Source organism: Mercenaria mercenaria, chromosome 15 (assembly GCF_021730395.1).
Source record: "Mercenaria mercenaria strain notata chromosome 15, MADL_Memer_1, whole genome shotgun sequence".
NCBI classification, from domain to species: Eukaryota; Metazoa; Mollusca; class Bivalvia; order Venerida; family Veneridae; genus Mercenaria; species Mercenaria mercenaria.
This window is the reverse complement of record NC_069375.1, coordinates 1,279,920-1,301,685: the sequence shown is the minus strand read 5'-3', so window position 1 is coordinate 1,301,685 and position 21,766 is coordinate 1,279,920. Positions and strand designations below refer to the sequence as shown.

The 21,766-nt window shown below is 33.6% G+C and overlaps 1 protein-coding gene and 1 long non-coding RNA gene across 4 annotated transcripts in view; both read right to left on the bottom strand.

Annotated features, from left to right (window-relative positions):
- The window catches only part of LOC123544967 (arylsulfatase J-like), a 129,692-nt gene that overhangs the window by 63,015 nt on the left and 44,911 nt on the right, over positions 1-21,766 (bottom strand). The window lies entirely within an intron of this gene.
- Positions 1,795-20,320, bottom strand: LOC123544978 (uncharacterized). Of its 2 annotated transcripts, none has more exons than XR_006685220.2 (5): positions 20,250-20,320; positions 15,698-15,831; positions 5,839-5,938; positions 4,748-4,879; positions 1,795-2,667 (listed from the first exon to the last, which is right to left on the bottom strand). It is a non-coding gene; the product is annotated as an uncharacterized LOC123544978 (long non-coding RNA). The 2 variants fall into 2 exon arrangements; XR_008367273.1 differs by lacking the exon at positions 20,250-20,320 and adding an exon at positions 18,048-19,301.

The following is a 21,766-nucleotide window of genomic DNA, read 5'->3' as shown; positions in this document are numbered from 1 at the left end:
TCCACGCTGATACATTTAGACGGCGTAGTAGCCCCTGCGCAAGACAAATGCGACTTACTTTTCCGAGTTTAACCTATGTACTTTCATTTTCACTGCTTCCGCGAAAAGCTGAAGGTCGTCAGACGTCATTTCTTGTTTTGTCAAAGACGTATGTATACCTGGCGAGATTGTTTTAAAATAAAAATATGTCGGTCGTCCTAGGGATAAAAGCCGTGAATATTGGAGGAGGTTGTATTGTAACGTTATACTGTTGTTAAAACTTGTTTACAACAATAACCTCCAAAAGTCAAATAATTAAAAATCTCAAAACACTGAAAGTGGCCTTTTATACACCAAACTTATTAAAAACTGTTATCTGATTTTATCAAAAATATGCAACCGCTGAAGTTGAAATATAACAAAATGAGATGAAATCAAATTGTTATGTTTATAAATAGTCAGATTCTTTGCAAGAAAATACCAATAAATGAAATTGCTCTTTGTTTCATATAGAATTCTGCTACTTCAGATCCATTTTTTTTTTTTTTGATTTAACGTTGCACCGACACATCATAGGTCATATGGCGACTTCAGATCCAATTTGATACAGTTTCTAGAAAGACGTATTTTCAACAAAATATCGATCAAAGCATTTGTTACATGAAAAACGAAAAGAAAATGGGGTAGTGAGTAATACGCAGTGAGGAAGTCAGATATCTTCATATTGCCGCTGTCCGCAGAATAAAAACCTTTTTGTTTTCAAACAAACAACCGGAACGCATGCAAAGTTTCTTATTTTATTTAAAATACATTGAATTTCCACGTGTGAAATAATACCCATTTGGCTCCCGGTTTACGCACCAATGCGCTAAAAATGGAACAAATAGGATCTAAATTATCATAAGGGTCTACTTTCGAACTACACCACGGAAGTATATTTTGAACGAATTACTTCTTTATAACCTGCAGGAAATAGGGAGCATTTAAGTTTCATGCTAGTCTGACTACCGGCTAGATAACCATCTTTTTAGAAAAGATTATGTTGAATATTCTGACTTCATCAGTCTTGTCTCTGATTATCTAGCGTTTTTGAGAATAAAAGGGACATAATTATAAAAATTTTGAGCAAACTCAGGAGTTATCTCCTGTGAACAAAACACAGGGTCTGAAAACAAACTGTAGTTTCATACAAGCATTTTCGTGGAAAAAACTGAACGCGCCTTTCTTGTCAGTCATTTCATATTAATGTAACAAACGTGCATGTGTTTTTAATAATTCATATTTATGTTATAGAAACGGTTTCGAGTTTAGTCCAGTCAGGTGTACACGAAATCACTATCGAGTCATCGAACTGCTGCGTACACCTAATGCTCTCACGCTTTCTGTGTATTATCTGCGTAACAAAGGAAATACCATAACCTCCGTAGTTAATACATTGTTGTTTTTCTTCTTTTTTTCCTTTTTTAAGCATGTCCGACAGGAAGGCAATAATAAGATAGATTTATGGCCACCGATCTATCGCTATCAAATAAGGGGCATGCAATGTTCACGACACTTAACTGACGCAACTGGACGGTGAGGGTACGAGTCTAAAATGTGGTGGAATGGACCTGTCATGAAGTATTAACAAAACACTTCAAAACTCTAATTCATGATGAAGCATAAATTATGTCTCCAGGAAAATTCTGAAAAAAAATCATCCTCAAAATGTTCCTGTTACGTCAGGTACTTGCACGAAACGAGCTTAATGATGTTAAGGTATCCAAGACACTGTCCGAGGTAACAAAAAGTTGCAATTATCAAATAAAACACAGATATGTATAACTTCATTATATTAGATTCATCTATTATATGACAAATGTAAATAATATTCTTGACAATTAATTTAAAATATCATGTACACATTTATATACATGTATCCTCTTGACAAATTTGCACAAAACATACAGAATTTACATTATGGTGGTTTTGTAGTTGTTGTTGTTGTTTGCTCGAATTGAGAAAATCTTAAGTTTTCAAACCCATAGATATTTTAAGAAAATTAGGCAAACGAAAAGGAGAATCCATATGCTGAGTCCAGGTTTTGTGTTATATTTCCGGTTAAATGACGTCATGCCTTTACTTCCGGTTTGTCAGACGTGTAGAAATTCCTATGTCAAAATAACTCTAGGTGAAACATTTTTTATAAATCTTGATAATCATTGTACTTATTGTATTATGCTGCTTTCTGAATTCGGATAACAGCAAAATCCAACTTCGATATCGGTCTATCAACTGATTTATCAATATTTTGTCAAGAAAATGTCAATGTATCAAAATTTTTACGGAGTCCGCAGAATACCAGTTATAAATCGATAAATATATGATAAATTAAATGGCAATATCGATGCCGTTTACAGAGATGTAAATGCTGACTGAGAGTTCTGTTCTGGTCCGTTCTGTTCTGTTCTGTTCCGTTCTATTCTAGTTAAATATCCATTAAATGATAGATGGTATTTCATCAGCAAAGGGGAGAATTTCCAAACGATATATCAGATCATGATTTTGAATGTCCAACGACTGACACAATTTGTTAGATTGGGTTCCTTTGGCTTTAAACTGTTGTTGTCTTTTGAATAACACGTATTTGAAGCAAAATGCCGTGCTGTATTCTGGTTTACCGCAAGGAGACGTATATTTCTCTTCGACCTGAAATATAAATTATTTAATTCGAACATGTATACAAATACTAATGAAATCATCTAGCAAAACATCTCTATTAAAACACACAAACACACACATTCTGTGCGCACACGCACTGTCGCACACACGTGCAACGCACATACATATAAATTATTATTTTGTTGAATACAATTATTATTCATCAGGTGATTTTATGACACAGACATGTACCTTTTTGTGTTCCAATAGTATTTATCAACAAGTAGAATTGATATTAAATATGATATTTGTATGCAAACAAATACAATGTTAATTTGTAACCGTGCATTCTTTAAAAACATCTGAAACATGATGAAGACTCATGAAGTTCTCATTCTACAAGCAGGTTTTTGTTTGTTTTTGTTTTTGGGTTTTACGCCATTTTTCAACAGTATTTCAGTCATGTAACGTCGGGCAGTTAACCTAACCAGTGTTCCTGGATTTTGTACCAGTACAAACCTGTTCTCCGCGAGTAACTGCCAATTTCCCCACATGAATCAGAGGTGGAGGACTAATGATTTCAGACACAATGTCGTTTATCAAATAGTCACGGAGAACATACGCCACGCCCGAGGATCGAACTCGCGACACCGCGATCCGTAGACCGACGCTCTACCTACTGAGCTGGTGGGCGGGTCTTTTACAAGCAGGTAGTTCTACCCGTTTGATAAACCGGAAGTAATGTTTAAAAGGTGATTAATCAGGAAAACTTGGAATAAAGCAGTATCGGATATAGGATTTGGTGTTAGAGGGGACGTAAATAAGTCGTAGTGTAGAGCAACTTGGGGGGTCTGGGGTCATGCTCCCCCTGAAAATTTTGAAAACAATTGCCCCATCTGGTGCATTCTGTGTGTTCTTAGGTACTTTATCTGGTATTCACAAATCAATACAAGTAACATATTAATTAAAGTAATGTTTTATGAATTTTCAGACTAATTCTTTCGTATTAGCCAGATTTCTGAGGATTTTTATGGGGAGGGTTTACCTAGGACTAATTCTGTTTTAAATGTGCAAGCAGAGCGAGCGAGAAAACAATGCATTTCTTTTCACCCAGAACAAAAAAATTACCTATGCGACAGAGAAAAAAATACATATGAGCCGCACCATGAGAAAACCAACCTAGTGCGTTTGCGACCTGCATGGATCAAGACCAGCCTGCGCATCCCTACAGTCTGGTAAGGATCCAAGCTGTTCGCTTTCAAAGCCTATTGGAATAACAGAAACTGTTAGCGAACATCATGGATCCTGAGCAGACTGCAGATGCACAGGCTGGTCTGGATCAATGACGGTCGGAAACGCACTATGTTGGTTTTCTCATGGCGCGGCTCATATTTTATATTTCTAACCCAGAACAGAAGACAAATTACGTATTCGAGTGTAGCGAGCAAGAAAATTGCATATTTTTCACCCATGCGAGCAAAGCGAGCGTGAAAAAAAAACAACATTTTTTTTTATTTTCAGTCAGAACAAAAGACAAATAATGTACGTGAGCGTAGCGAGCGAGAAACGTGTATACTTTTTGCAGTAATTGTACCCAAACAAAAGACAAATTACGTATGCTCCGGCGATTTTAGAGGGGGTGCGCGCCGGGTGCGCCCCCCTCTGGATCCGCTAGTGTAAAGCCTGGATGAAAACAACCTTATGAATTAAACGTAATCGATGAGTAAATTTATTATAAGAGCAACGTTTCTATTTTTCTTACACGTTATGTCATTCCGAAAAATGTTTTAAAATATATGAAATTTGCGCGTCTCCAATCGTGGACAAAAGGATCGTGTGAACTAGGTCACAGCCATTCGAAAGCGGAAGATGAAGATGGTCGAAACTTACTGTGTGTTACGAAGATGGACGAAACGTGTCACGTGACCCAAACTTTTTTCTTATTTTTAAAAAAAAAATGATAAAATATATATACAAAAATATAATATTTTATCATTCAAATATATTAGTGTATCACACATCTACGAATAAAACAAATCTGTACAGTATCGAAAACCTGTCACGTGACTTGCTCCATGTCCCACACGCGAAAAAAAAATTAAGCATACCAATAAAAATTAAGACTTACCCTAATTTTAAGATTTTGACACTTGTGGCCGGAAATTACCATCTTCTTTTTCAGCTTACATCTTGAAGTCGTGCTTTCACCAACTTGAAAGTAGATGTGCAAGTTTTGTCAATCGTAGTGAAGCAGACATACCTGAAACAATCACAATTCATTATTTATCAATACTAATCGCTTATAGTTTCGATTCATTAAATCGGTAATTTCTTTATAAAATTTACGCAAAAACTGATCTTAACAGATGTATGAAATTGTCGCGCAAACAGACTGTCTAATCGTTCATCATTTCAAAATCTACACTTCTGAAACATTATCAGCAAGATAATTACAAAAACTGAAAACGTGGCAACATCAGAAAGAGAATGTGTTAACTAATATAACACAGATGAAGTATAAATGCATGCGTTGTACACAACTTTAAGAGCAGGCCTTTTCGAGAACCGAGCTTTGCGGTAACGCACATGGTGATGGATTTGAAAATATCCGCCGGAAGATAACAAGGCAAACCTATCGGCGAGAACTTTTTTCTCTGCACAGTCGGAAGAGAGGACGTCATTCTATTGCTCTAAATTATCACTCAAGTTTCTAAATGATCATATTCTTCCGATAGATAAACTTTAGAAAGATACTGGAAATACTGGCATTAATATTCCAGAAGTCAGTATAACGTGGCGAATAGGAAATAGAAATAACTTCACCATGACATCGGTTCTTTGGAAAATTTACAAATTATGGGGACATTTGGCTGAAAACACGCAAATGCCACAAGTCTGCATTGATACAAGTGCGAAAAACGTCATTAAAATACAATTTTGAGAATACTAGGGAAGTCGAGAGCGGAAGTAGTGCATATAATTAGTACGTCATCTGACGACATTTTAAGAAAACGTGCATTTATGTACACGATGATAATTGTCGGTAAGGTGTCTGCTTCTGATTACATTTTTTTTTAAAAAGGCAACTATACATAAGTTCTAACTCAAAAAAAATATAGTCTATCGGTTATGCTTAATATAGGTGTTCTGTAGCATTTCACACCTGATCAATAAAAGTGTCAAACCACAAAACAAAATTTAATTTAAAAGTCAACTAACCCTTCATTCCTTTATCGTCCGTGTTATCATCTTAGGTAGCAGCTGGAGCTGTTTGGACATTTCACAAGTCGGCTGAAGATATTCGCATGCACATAGAGATCTGAAAGTAAATGAAGGATAAATAAAAAATGTATCGTTTTGTTAATTTGCTAAATATTGGTGTTCTGTAGCATTTTATACAAATATGTACCATGTATTAGATACTTCAGTCAATCTTACTGATTGTTCAAGTAGAGCTAGCAGCCGATAGTTTTCGTTTTGAATTTGACTCAAATTTTGAGCCGCTACATAATGTTATTTGAATTGTTTTCAGAAGTTTTACTAATAGCGAGCTCAAAGAATCGAGCTTTACGGTAACGCAAGTATAAATCTTTGTACAGAGAGCTATTGCCCTAGCAACGGGAGACAATTTTCGCGCATGCACAATCTATGTAGGGCAAAAAGACTTGACCGCACAAAATAAATTGCGTTAGAGTTATATTGTATTTCAATCTATTCGATCAGTAATGAATTTATTTTATAGTTAATATCCACCACAAGATAAAGAAAAATATCTTTGCAAAACCACACCTGGTATACTTTAATGCGTATTACCATTGATGATTTTGGATTAATAAATTATTTTTTGCAGTAATTTGGATCTCGACAAATTTAGGTTAAGAAAAAAAAAAAAAGATATTTTCCATGAATTTATAAAGTAATTCTGAAGTTTTTATTTCATTTCCTAACATGATCTCACAGAACTTACCACCTATGGTAATAAGCTTACATGATACTTGCAATATAATTTAAAGATGAAGCTAAAAACGAAATGTTCAATTAACAAAGTCCAGTCTTTGATTTTGTATCCAATTACACTCAAATCGGGATCAATTCATTCCGTATTCAAAAAATATTAATCATCTTATAATTGTTATTTTTTTTATTTCTATTGATTCTTTGAATTCGAAAGTTTTATTTGACAATATCAAAGTAGTTCGGATGGTGAATGCAGCGGTTAGATTTAATAGAGAGGGGGCGGGTAGCGGGGAGGGGTGTTCTACACTTACATTCTTTATCTGTTGTTAACCCTTGCCCTGCTAAATTTCTATAATGATCTTCTCCATCTTTCAATTTGGACAGTACCATAAACTATTAAAAGTGGTGCTTACCAAAAAGATACTGACTGAATGGCGAATAGTGCCGATCATGATCAGACTGCACGGATGTGATAAATGTAAATATCCATAAAGTTCCAAAGTACACAAAGTACATGTATATAAATTCTGATAGATTTTAAAATACTAGATATCGCGTGAAATGTTTATTACAGCTCCGCCACGTGATATGTAAGCCGTACAATGAAAAAAAAACAACATAGTAGCTTTCCGACCAGCATGAGTCCAGACCACGCGGATGCGCAGGCCGATCTGGATGTTGGTTTTCCCATGGCGCGGCTCAATATTATTAATCCGAGTGCGTTTTTATGACATTGTCACATCAAAGTAATGTTATATGCTTCAGTAAATTTTATGATCCGCTCTAATTAGGGGACATTCTCGAAATAAAGTTAGGGTCTTGATTACCGAAGTGACCTATGCTTTATCATGTCAACTGCATAATTGTTACGTAATGATTTCCGGTATATTACTTAAAACAGTAACTTTAGTAATATGAAGCCGCAACCCCTATGTATGTAGATGTCATTCAAGTCGGAGAAAAATATATACAACAACTATTTGAAGTTGTTGATAAAATAGATAAAATGAAAGAAAATATGTGAATACGGTAACGTTCTCGCGAATTCATTTGAGTAGTGAATAGTTTACATGTTCTGTTCTGTTCATATTATTCACTCTAGACCACCGTACCACACGTTTATGGTACCAGGCCCGTAGCCAGAGGTAAAAAAATAGGGAGGCATTTGGTGGGGGGTGGGGGCCGGGGGCATGCTCCCCTTGATTTTTTTTCGAGGGTGCCATTTCGTGCGTTTTTCTGCATTTCAAACATGTTTTTGTTACTTTTAAGATACCGATTTCGGAAAAAAATAAATGACGTTAAAAAGATTCGCGTACATTTCAGTTAATATAGTTAATACAGATCTACAGAAAAATAAGAGTTTTGAGCCAACGTATTTGCGATTATTGTCACTCTAAAGCGCTAATTTAAAGGCATATGGTCATGTTTGCTTGGTTCTTACATCTTCAGTTGAGTAAATGTATATACTAGTATGTTCATGTATAAACTTTTTAGCATGGCTGACGTGAAACGAAAATTTGAAAGAAGCAACACAGTTTTTGCATATACAAATACAATACAGAAATGTAATACAAAATTAATGTACTTAGTACATAATATATTTTGTCAATCTTCTTAAAATAATATACATCTTTGAAATTCAGCACTTGGATAAATAGTGCGTATCACAAGTCAGATCTAAAAGATCAAATGTTGTCATAAAGTTATACTTATAAGTTAATCGAAATCTAAAATGTCACACATTTATAAAAAAAAAAAGTATAAACGGGAAGATTCCATACTTACGAACCATTAATAAGTGTATCTGATATAAGTTCTTAAGGATACATGGTGTAATATAGCCATATTTCATATCTTGTAACTGGATGGTAATATTTAAATGAAATTTAGTCACTTTAAAGACATTCAAAAATTTAAAAAGTTTTCACCGAGAGATTTTTTCAAATTTTATTATTTTTGGAGGGAGATAATCGGTATTGAAGTTACCATTGATGCCTATGGAAAATATATCAATTCTTTGATTATGAGAATCTGAACTTGAGTTTCGAGAAAATTTTGCGATAGAAAGCTGCATTATATGATTCTGATACAAATATCAAAAAGAAATCTAAAATTCTCCGTAGGAAAAAGGAGAAACATTTTTCTTTCTAGTTTTAAGGGGAGATAACTCATAAAAAACCAAAAGTATCAGGGGATGTAATCTAAAGGAAGTTTTTTGAGAACTTCTGTTTCTATATAACTTGTCAATATTAACCTTATTTCTATCGTTTGACATTTTTAAAGCTTAAATTATCAAGTTGTATGTACGCTTTTGGTAAACTTGAGGCCTATTACACCATGTTATCCTTAACTTTTAAGTGACCATATATTTTTGAGAGAAATCTTACAACGATGTTTTGAAATGCTGTGCGTAGATCTATAATCGTAACTGTTTAGAAATGATATGTTCAAAGGCGTGTTAAGAACAAAACCGCATGATTGGAAGACTATGCATTTTAACTACCGTCCATTAACAGGCTCAATCAAACCGAGCCTGCAACATTTTCGTTTTTGTTGTGTTGAGCGACCTGTGGAGTTTCCACTTTTTCTATTTCATTCTGTTGTAATGTCAAAATGAATCAATTTAGAAAATATATCAACATTCAGTCAGATAAACGCCACGTTTTATTTAGGTATGCATAACATAAAACTTCTTTCGCAAGAACATGAACTAACTGACAGCGACAGTGTAAGCTGGAATATAAACTAACGGGCGCATAGGTTGTGCGAAAACTATGCTATATAGCATGGCCGTAACGACTATTGCGGCAACCGAGGCACTTGCCTCGGTCATAAAAATGACACTCTGCCAAGTATTCATGTTTTTTATTACTCGAACAGTACTGTTACAGTATTTTAATTTTTCCATGTATAAGGAGTCATATTCGGGTTTGTCGTATACAGCTCCTCTGTCCCAAGGAGCTATATACGAAAACGTGTGTCGAATACAGCACCCCGGGAACTATATCCGAAGGGAGCTATATTGGGTGTGACAAATATGTCTTCAATTTTCATTTTCGAATAGGTATGTTATATGACAACAGCGTAAGACACGATACGATGTAATAACTATGTGGTATTTGTGAGATATTTCAGTGTCATACTTCAGTTGGTGATATATGATATATTACTGAATGTATGTATTATAGAAATGTATATGCTGATGCTGCCCACATAAAGTGGGACTCATGCTTATTTGTAAATAAACTAAACTAAACTAAACTGCGCGCATTTCAGATATCTTAATGAAAGTGGTCTCATATTATAAAGATAGTACCCAAATTTTAAATTATGAAAAGCAATTGAAAAATCTTGTTTGTTGCTTATATATAATATGCAAGACCAAAAAATCTTGAATTGATCAATTTTGAGCATGTTGTTTTAATGTTTTTTTTAATTTCCATGTAGCCGCTCCTGCAGATAGTCCTACCTATCAAGCTATTGATAATTATTGCGGGAATAACTTCTCTCAATGACGGAAAATTGTGAGATACATGCATATTGTGTGATATCAGAAAATGGTGTAAGTCTAATAAAAGAAATTCAGAGCCACTATTTAATCTTTAATTTAGATATGATGTTATTCGAAACAAATCATATATAAAAATAAGAAACACTATTCAATATTTACCATGAAAATTAACATTACATTGAAATTACTTTTCACTAAGCTGTGACATACAGATGTATGGATGAATGCAAGGTAGGATTATTATCTGAGTCATTGAGTGTTGTGGTCTCTCAAGCAAGTTTGACTGTACTTAAAATTAAATCTCTAAGTGTAGCACTGAAGGCTAAGTCAGGTTGACATATTAAGATATCATTTCATGATTCAGACACGCAAGTAAAGAAAAGAAATTTTAATTATCTTCAAACGATTTACCAAATATAATACTAAATCAAGTTTTGCAGTCAAAAAAGTTACTCATTAAGTTACACTTGCATCGTAAATGAAACAATATATATACAATACTGTGGAAAAAATGATCTTAAAATGTATGAAGCGTAGTGAATGCCGCAAAGTAAGTTTTTATGCCTTTTTAGTTGTTTGGATCTCATTACTTGGTAATATGGGCATAAGTTGAAGTGTCATTGAATTTGTGAAATAAAATAGGAAAAAAAACATCTGATAACTCCGTTCGAATAATAGAACAGACAGCAGCCTCATACTGTTAATGAAATGATTTAATGGAAGAGTAGCGAAACAATTTTCCGATTTAAAATTTAAATCTCTTTCGGCCAGCGGTGTGGAGTCTAATAATACGCTTATACACTGCTACATTACATACAATATATTGTTCAAGATTGTACGATACTACACTATGTCTACCTCTCACATGTACATGTAATTACAGTGTTAAAACCAAGATGTTGTAAAAGTTGCCAATCGTTAGTTAAAAACTGATATAACTTACGACCTAAAATTACATTAAAGCTCAATCTCGATTTTTTTCAGCTAGAGATGGGCTTAATTCTATAAAATATCGAAAGAAGCAATATTTCAGAAGAAAATACAGGACCGTAGCAAGGTTGATTTTTTTTTGGACCATACCTCCACCTCCTCCCCTTCATAAAAACTACAAATCATTTGTGCAAACTATTTAGATTGCATCTTTTTCGGTCTTCTACTTACAAGGACATGTTTGAAGAATTATCAGACCTCGACGTTTCAGTCGTTCAGTTAAGACGTTCCACTTTTAATGGAATTTATTAGCAAGTGCAGTGAGTGATAAAACACTTCTGTTGCATATGCATATCTGAAATTCTGGGATACGGTCAAAATAAATATTTTATATTTGCTTAATGCAGATTTTGGTACTCCTAGTCCTACAGCTTAGTAAATATTTCACAACTGTAATTCATTTAATAATTTCTACTGTAGACCTTTATTTCACTGTAAATGTTCATCTTGCTTAAATGTAGATAAATACCATACTGGTTAATACCAACAAAAGTTTTACCACTATTACAAGAAATGGATATCAGGTTAACATGATTTGATATCCTTTCATGATCGTTTCATGATTCAGACACGCCAGTAAAGAAATTTTAGTAATCTTCAAAAGATTTATAAGATATAATACTGAATCAAGTTACCGGTCAAAAAATGTCTACTGTCTGTGTCAAAATAACAGTATATGTTATCAGATACATTTGCGTCATATTCTAAACGCCCCTAAATGCAAAGAAAAGTATCTAAAATACAATGAAAAAATGGTGAAACTGCGTTCAAATGTAAATAGCGAAATGCATACCCACAAGGTAAGTTTTTTTCCCTTTTAGTTGCTTGGATCTCATTACTTGGTAATATGGGCGTAAGTTGCAGTGTCATTGCATTTGTAAAACAAAATGAGAGAAAAAAGCGCATAATAACTGCGTTCGAATAATATAAACAGAAAGAAACCATAATACTGTAAATGTAAGGTAATTCAAAAATAGCAAGACAAAACAGTGTCTTTTACCAATGAGAGACGTATTTAACTACTTTTATTCCAAAGAGCGTGACAGAATAAGTTTCCAGTCAAATTTAGAACTTAAATGATCAATAGCAAAACTCTTCCGGTCAGATGTGTTGAACCTATTGATAACTTCTTGTTACACGTTTACCCTTACCATTGCTTCAAAATTGTACTCGTGAGTATTATATATGAATAAAAATTTATATATTTATCATACTAGAAAAATTATATTCGTGTAGTTCAATTTAAGTCTTACAACTTTAAATATATCCATAGTGTCCGTCTAAAACAAATTATGTCAAACATTGTAGATACTAGTTTAAACTTTGATCTTCCTTATTCAGTTTCAAATAAGCTCCAGTATTGTAGTATCAGCCGAGGTGTTGCCCATAAGTATATCAAAACAATGTCTAAGTATTTTTTATTCGGCATAATAGAATAGTCAGTTTGCGAAGTTTCTTGATTGGCCGCTTAATGATTAATACCTGTCAGTGACCGCTAAGGCAAAATGTACTGTATACGTCTATCACAGTTCAACATAAATGTCCTTTATATGTGATAAAATAGGCCTGTTAAAGATGCTCGCTACAGTTTCGTAATTTTTTTCTCACTAAATAGATTTTGTTGAAATGTTTTGTATTAAAAGACCATGTTATGATGTATTGAGAAATGAAATAAAAATACTAGGTCACCAGCTTTGTTTCAATTTAATTTGCCCCTAGATATGGTGCTATTTTAAACATTTTTCAAAATTTCTGTAATCCTAAAATATATTTCAGTAAAGTACAATAATCAGCATAAATTTGACTATCTAAGCATTTCTATAACGGAAAACAATATATGTATTTGAAACATGCTCAGAGAAATCAAAAGAACATGATTTTGTAAAGAAAGGAATACTTGTTCAGCAGACCCCAGGGCTATTTTTGCATATTTTTGTCAGTTTTAAGTTGGTACTTCTGCTATTTTATCGAGTTTCACATAATAGAATTTAATCAAACTCTGCACATACCTTTGGTTATGTCTGCCTAATCTAAAACAAAAAGAAAATTGATAGGTCACCATATTAGATTTCGCTTAAATCAAATTACAACGAGGTGGGGTGTGGCGGGCATTTATACAACGCAGGTTGGTACGGAATACTCTTTCAGTGTTTGAGCAAATGACTTAGAAATATATATATAAAATGATCAAACGGCAGATTTCTTAATAAGCGGATTTCAAGGTGTTTCTGAAGCATTTTGATGGCATAGAATGATGAAAGTTTCCGCCCTTTTTTTAAACAAAACCTATAGTTTATACGAATGTACGGTACGGGATTAGAAACAGCTGTGACTCAATGCAGAGTATGGGCGCTGGTATAAATAACAGACTCCAGTATATGTCGGATTGAATCAATTTGAACTAAAAGTACTTTAAATGTATATATTTTGTAACCATGGTGATACTTACCCTAACTTTTAGACAGTATATTATACATTTTGTACATTAAATGCATGCGAACATACAATAATTTGCGAATTTTTGCCGTACGCGACATTAGATAATCACTTCCGGGCATGCGCAGAAGACCGCACCAAATCTGCAGTGAGCTACATCGATTACAAATTGGCACGGTATTGGGGTAAATATCGACCCGTCCTGAAAAACTGAAGCGAGTGCCTTTAAACCAATCAAATAGCTATTTCTAAACATTCATAAGGACTGCATTTTTCATTCGTGTAACATTCGGATCCCGAATAAATATTCGCATCCCTCCCATCGTCAGTTCAGCGTACTTTGGCACTTATAGCCGGAGCAATGATTTACGGAACCTCGGGATCGGGAGGTAGGGGCACTAGAAAAGTTTACATGCCTACGTTTTCTAGCTACTTGATGTCTAATTTCCTACAATATAAATCTTTTTTTTTTTTCAAACTGATTTATTTCAAAGTATGGATAAGATTCAAAATAAGTCGATGAATTTGTTGGTGCCAAAAGCAAAATCATTTGAAACTTAATGATTTATCATTATAATAATTCATTAAAAATCACTCTTTTATTGAATTTTCGGCCACCTGGCCTTTATCAGAACATGCTGTTGTTCAAGTTCTCTACTACTATATCCTGTTGTTTCAGTTCTCCTCTGTGTTTGATATAGTCAGGTTTTTTTTCACAAATTCTTTTAATTCTTATACCTAGGCCATAGGCCAATGCCTTCTTGGTATGTGCCGGATGACATGAAGCTTTCTGTATATACAGCTGTTTGTCTGATGGTTTTCTGTACAATTCAGTATAGATATTACCATTCACTAACCTAACCAGCGTGTCTAAAAATTCCAATTTTTGATGACTCCATCTCAGTTCAACTTTTATGTTCTGGTGAATATTATTTGCAAATTCACTAAATTGCTTCAGCTTTTCAATGTCACCTGTCATTAGTCCGAATCCATCATCAATAAATCTTTTGTAGAACCATGGCTGCACCTCAAAATTCATCAGTTGTCACTTCCGTGTGTAGCTGCATGCAAAATTCTTTCCTAGTCGCGAACCTATTGCTACTCCGTCAGTTTATATCTACTTCCCTATGGAAGATCTTTGAATGAATTTATCATTATAGTTTATAAGTATTTCATTTTTATCAAAATATCATTGATGGAGAACGGCGCAGTTAATTTTCATTTATTTTGAAGAATATTAAGCGCGAAATTTTTGTTGAAGCAGATGATAGGTAGAACATGTGGTATAGTGAGCAATTGATGAAACTCCATTTATGCTGTATTCATTAATTAATATGGATTTGAATGTTCTTTTCAACCTCATGAAGTTTTATTTTAATTTCACGCCGCAAACTATTTGTTAAAACGCATTTTGCTCTTACCTCTGTGGCGAGTTATACTGATATCCAGTCTTTGTAGCAACAGCCTTGTCATTGTATGAAAGAAGATTTTTTTTATAGTAAACTAATGTCCTTTTCAGCATGACAGCAACATTAGACGGAACTTTGATTTTAGGGAAAATTGTTTGAACATTTTTACATTTAATTTTACTCGTATGTGACAAATCAGCAGCTCCATCAAGAAGAATATTATAGACATACACCTTCCAAAAAGTAAGTCCTGTGTTGCATCCGAGACCTCCATCGCAAGAGAGACATTACAAACGAACCATAAATCGGTATGAGTACCCGGGGTAGATCGCGGAGTGAAAGGGTAATTTTTCTCTTTAATATAAAAACAGCGCAACAAAGTGTGTTTTTCATATTATATATCCTATTTTGGGGGGAGCCCCCACAAATCCTCCTATGGAGGAGGGTGGGACACAAACTTTCCAAATTAATGCCTGTCGGGGCTTTGCCTTTACCATTTAAATTTACCTAACAACCACGAACAAACGCACATACTCGTTTGCCTCGGTAAAATTTAGTCTCTCGCTACCGTCATGTATAGTGTAATTATTCGTGATATTAAGAAAATGGCGGAAAATAGTTTAACAAATTAAAACGAAATAATAGTGCCTCAGTTCGGTTATGCCTTTTAAGATGGTGACTCAAAACATATCCTTTTTTCTCATAATCTTGGCAGAAAAACAGGGAGGCACCGGCCTCCCTGTGCCTCAGTGTAGCTACGGGCCTGGGTACTTACCATAATTTAAAGATTTTGACCCTTGCAAGTCGCATCTGTGTCCGGAAATTACGTTTACCATCTGTTTATACCACATTATCTTGTAGACGTGCCTTCACCGTCTCGACATCAGGCGTCTTTATGAACCGACATACCTGAAATTATCACATTTTATCATGAACTTAAAATCATTTACTCACTGTTCAAATGCAATAAATTTATAAATTTTGTCAAAAAGAAAGACAAAAAAAAATAAATAAATAAAAAAAAATTAAACAAACACACACACACAGTCATCTGACTGTAACACCGAAGAAACCTGTAGTAGTAAGTCGTAAAGTATGAATGTGCGCATGTCCAACCAGAAGCAAACGTAAGAATTTACGATAACCAAAATGAGTTTATTTATTTATTTTTGTGGATTCTCTTAATTGATACCGCCGAAATAATGAATAAATGACCTCAGAAACGCCACAAGACATTGTTGCGTTACAATGCCGCCACAGACGCACCAACGTTATTATGTTTATCAACCAAACAAAATTAAGCAGAATTTATAGATTTCATCTTGAAATCATGTGATTTGAGCATTGACTATTTTTAATTGATAAGCTAACTTTTAACAGTTTAAACGGCAAATACTTCATTTAACTTATAAAGAAAATGACATTGAAGCCGTCGAAAACCCCGTTACCATAATTATATAAAAATGTAGGTATTTAAAAGTGAAAGAAAATGCGTTACAATGGAAACACTAGACTAGCTCCTAGACTATGATATATCTTTTTACATTTTTATGATTGAATGTAGTGAACTGAGCCAGTCTATATCCAATGTCCAATATTATATAATAATTTCAACATCAGTCCTGTGAGAAAATCTCTGAAATAGACTGGCTTTTGTCTCTATGAAATTGAATTCGTCAAAAAAGGGAAAAATATAGAAATATAGTTATTATCAGTCTAGTGGCTAGTCTGTGGAAACACCAGCCACGCTGCATGTAATAGAATTATCAAATTCGCAGACTTCGGAGTGTCAAACATAAGACTGATGAAAAGTGTTACGCCAGGAGATTTGCGTTAAATCTTAATATTTTTCTCTTCTTTCATTAAGAAATACCTTAGAGGGTTATGTACTTCAAACCTGGAGAAAGATTTTACTTGAAGAGGCAAAAAAAAAAAAAGAAGAAAAAAAAAACGTGCAATTTTAACAGCTAAAACATTTAATTACACGAAGTACAATGAATTGCTATGATTCTATTATTATGAATCTACCATTATGACAAGATATCATTTATCTTTAAAAATACATATACATGTAAATATTCATGTATATTCAGTGTGTATTTATAAATTATTCTTTTAAAGCAATAACGAATCAACTAAACATGTGCGGCCGCACAAAAATAGAAGCTTTAAAAGTATCATTAAAGTAACCCCCTAACACTTCTGGTGAATGTTTTTCAACATGTTCATTTCTAACATGTTTGTGAAAATAATAGATATTTATTTGTAAAATTTCTGCATTATTTCAAGAGCTGCAACGGTTAACTACCTTCTTCACAATATATTTTTGGTTATTTGTAAGTATGCATATTCAGAGTACTCACTTTTTACTGGTTTTAGAGACAAATTATTTTTCGCATAAAATATGTCGGGTAGTACTTTTGCTACAAGCACTCTTGTTTATGTACTACATTTAAACCAAATAGATTACAACATGACTCCTTGCATAAATCGTCGGTGCATAGTTTGTGTTATTGACCGGTCTATAGTTCAACATTAAAATTTGAATCTTTCTTTCTGATCTAATGGTGCTCGGGCAATAGTTTCGACTACTTACTTGGTTTAAACATATTTTATTCCCAAAACAAGCTATATTCATGATTCAGTTTCGATCGTTAAAATATTAGTACGAAACACATTTTATCGTGAAGCCCGTGGATTTCAATTTTCCTGTGTCCCTTTGTAATTTAAAACATAAATCAATAAAAAACTAAAAATGAAAATTAAAAAAGTTCTCGCTAATGGGCTCGAACCAGCAATTTCCCGCATATTAGCCACTGAGCCACAAATACGAACGACGCGTATGGGTTTCACTTGCAATACTTATTATGATATTTAGACATTTAACTAAAATTTATTTCCGTAAAACATACGGACAGCACCGAAGTTGGGCCGAATATTAAGATATCGAACGCAATCACATTTGACGGGTTAAAAAATAGCACAACAGACGATAAACTGTAAATGTTAAAGTTAAATATAATACAATGTCTGTTCTGTACTTTTTTAACCCTGTTTCTCCGTTCTGCTTCGTTTCTAAAGTTTCTCAAAATATAATAAATATGCAACGGTTAAAAACTACAAACCCGAATAAAGTCCTTAATCAGAGCCTGTATGTTCTCTCGCACTAATCCAATTTAAGATCACTACGTCGTGACAGCGGGGGATTTATGACCTGATGCGCTTAATTGGACGGATCCATTGCAATTCGGACTGGTGTTAGATGAGCTATAATATGACATTTTTATTACATTGTTATGTCACATGATAGATTAGGTTTTAAAGTCTCTAATTAAGTGTTACGGTATAAGGAATGTTTGTTTGTTTCTTAATCAGTCTTAAATGGAAATATTTCTCATAGTGTTGACATCAGATGCAATATTTTCGCTAACACGCTTGTAAAATATGAAAAGAAGTAAAAACATGTTTGAATTCGATCGTACTTATTTTCTTTTCATGTGTTTTAAATGTTGTTGTTTTTTTTTTTTGTTTTTTTTTTTTTTTGTTTTTTTTTTTATTTTTATTATTTTATTTTATTTGATTACACAGCGTGATACGCATTTAGTTTATACATTTATTTTTGGTCAATTGTAAAGCAAATTCTACAACTTACATTAATCACTCTCGACACCTCATTCCTGATTGAATCCACCGCCAAGAGGGTATGTTAGATGAGGCCAGTTTCCCTTTAATGCTGAGCGCCAAGCAAGGGAACTACTGGTGCCATTTCACGTCTTTGGTATGATGTGGCCGGGGATCGAACCCTCTACAGTAACATACGATATATACCAAATGAGATATACTATCGAAGGAATTAAGAAAATGTGTCTTTCCGACACGTGCACAGAGCGTCTGACTTCGGATTTTTGGAAGAATACGCCTTTTCCTTGTGCGTAATAAGCGTCCACATAACTTGTCCGAACCGCAATGTCTTGCACATCAGTATAAGCATGGGCAGTATTTTTTTATTACAAAATCTACCTTTAAATCCCGATTGAGGCAGTGCCTTGATTCATATTATTTTTTTATATTTTCTTTATATTTGAATACCATGGAGCGAAATTCAAATTCTATTTGCTTTTGCAGACTTTACTGATTAATACTTTTCGGGAAATTCCACTTTTTTTTTTAAATTCATACTCTTCAGAATTCAAGTTTGGTCCTGTGGCAGTAAAGACGAAAATCATTCTGTTTAGAACAGTGAACGTTATATGCCTGATATTAAAGTCACCCGTTGTATATCAGTAAATTACTAAATAAAAATAATACAATAACGTTATGTAATAAATTTATTTCACTAATCTTGCTACCGATCAGACACTCTCTTACCGCTGTTGTTCTTTTATTATCATTTATGTCTGTATATTTTCTTTGCTCATATTATAGCATTTTTATTTTGAAAAATGATAAATATTTGTGTAGTTTCAGAAGTTATGTCATACGAACGAAATACCTGGGACAAGCTTCTAGAGAATGAATATAACTTGCGTAGTAAATCGCGAGTTTGTACGTTGGTCTTGTAGGAATTGAGACTGAGAATGATAATAATAATAATAATAATGATAATAAAAGCACACCCAACGCACGTTAGAGCATATATTAACGTCCCTCTTATGCAAAGTAATTCACGAAACAATTTTAGTCAATGTATATTCTGGTGGTCTGTGTAAAAATAACGGGAACATTTTATATATTTTACAACGAATCAGATTTTACATCTTGAAAGTTCGTTATAACTGCCATTTAATTTATGTTTCTTTTTTATAATTCAAGGAACGAAATGAAGAACGACACCGAAACACCAGTTAAATTAACATTTTTGCGGAAATTAAATAACGACCCTCCCTTCTTAAGTATGTTCGCAATAAGCACTTCTATAACAGACGGACTTTAGAAAAATAAGCAAGGATCCAAACAATTTAAAAGCAATAAACTTCTGACACACTTGTATATATCTTTAAATAATCTGACCGCAGTATTTGTGTTAAAACGTATAACTGTTTCTTTTCTTTCCTTTTTTTTTTCCTTAAGGAAAGCTGGATATAATAATACCAACATAACATGAGCAACAAAATATTACTCCGGGTATTTTGATATAATAAATTAATATTTAATATTTTCCCAAATTTTGCATATCTGATCCATTCTAATATGACAATTTCGTCTTGGTACTACCAAAACACATTTCGCTCAAATATTTCAATAATTCTCTGGATAAATATTACATAATATTTAATGTTTATTCTTATATTTATAATTGCCGCATTATTCTATATAAATTTTCTTACCGACAACATAACCTAGACAATAAACAAGCTCATTTCGAAAATATCTGTCAAAAAGAATATTCTTTTATTGTTGAAACAATGCACAAGTATAAGAGGGTCTATTTTACACATTACGTCATGCCTGTAGGTGTGACTTATCTTTCTCCGTTGTATCTGATTGGCTGAAATAGAGGACCCTTTTAACGTTGTGCAAATGAATGGGAGTGGTATAATATAGCGGATCAAGCTGTGTTTTATTGGCGTTTAACCAATATCGTTTAATTATGTTTTCTACAATCTAAATGTTGATGAGACAGCTGTAAATATTATTTACGGCGTCAAACGCTTGGAGATAATATATCTTTAGTAAATAGTAAAATAGTAATGTTGCCGTTTTTATGATTTATTTACTCACTGTGTATCATGAATTATTAAAAATAATTTCCATATTCAAGGAGAACAGTTTGCAGAACGAAACACATATTCACAAAATACATCAAAACATAGCTGGCCGAAAAAAGTCAGTTTCTGTTTGTAAATGTGAATGCATGAAATGCAAAGCAAACATTCTGTAGGCATTGTTTCAGGTAACTCGATGTAACTGATTGTTTCTTCTCTGCCTACCCCCGACCTCTACTCTCCCGTCCCTATGTACTCCGTGAACTTATTTTTTCATAAAAAGAGTAACAATATTCAAAAGGAGGTCAACTCAATTTTAAGTCTCTCAAAATGTTGAAATATACAGTTTTACCCGTACTATGCTAAATTGCTATAATAAACTTGTCCCAATTTCAATTTGGACGGTACTATTCACTGTTACAAGGGAACGCTGACTGAATTGCGAACAGTGCAGATCTTGATCAAACTGCACTGGTGTGCAGGCTGATCGTGATCTACACTGGTCACAAAGGCAGAATCAGCTGTGTCCAGCATTATATAGGTTAAGATATATGATATATAGTTTTTCTTGTTATCGGAGTAATGAAATTAAACTTTAGTTTACTGGAATGTTTTAAAAAATTCTGAATACGTTGAAAACAAAAACGTAAGGTTGTGTAAATAGGACAGGATTTAGAAAGCGAAATATTCTATTTGCCGTGATGTTATATTTTATTACGTCGTATATTGGTCGGTGCTACACAGTCGGCCTGGTGTCGTATGATCGCTGGGTAAGGAACGCTCATTATGTAATATCCCACAGTCATTGCGCAAGTGAAAGATAATTATCTAAAGAGAAATAAAAGATTTTGACGTATTTAAAGTTTCCGGCTCATATTCCTTTCAAGAAACTAAGTTACGACTGTGGTTTAAAAGGAAATAAATTATGTTGAAATGAAAACAGATTATATTAAATCAATAGTAAATAATTATCTGCTCTTCTGATACCCGGTCCCATTTTAACTTGATAAATAATACTGTTGTTCGCGGCGTTGACTTGTCTCGTACGTTTTTTGTGCTGCACAAATATTCTGTTTTGATGAATGCGAAGCAGTAACATAGAACATGGAGCTATGATATTTTTCAATCTTCTCTCCAAC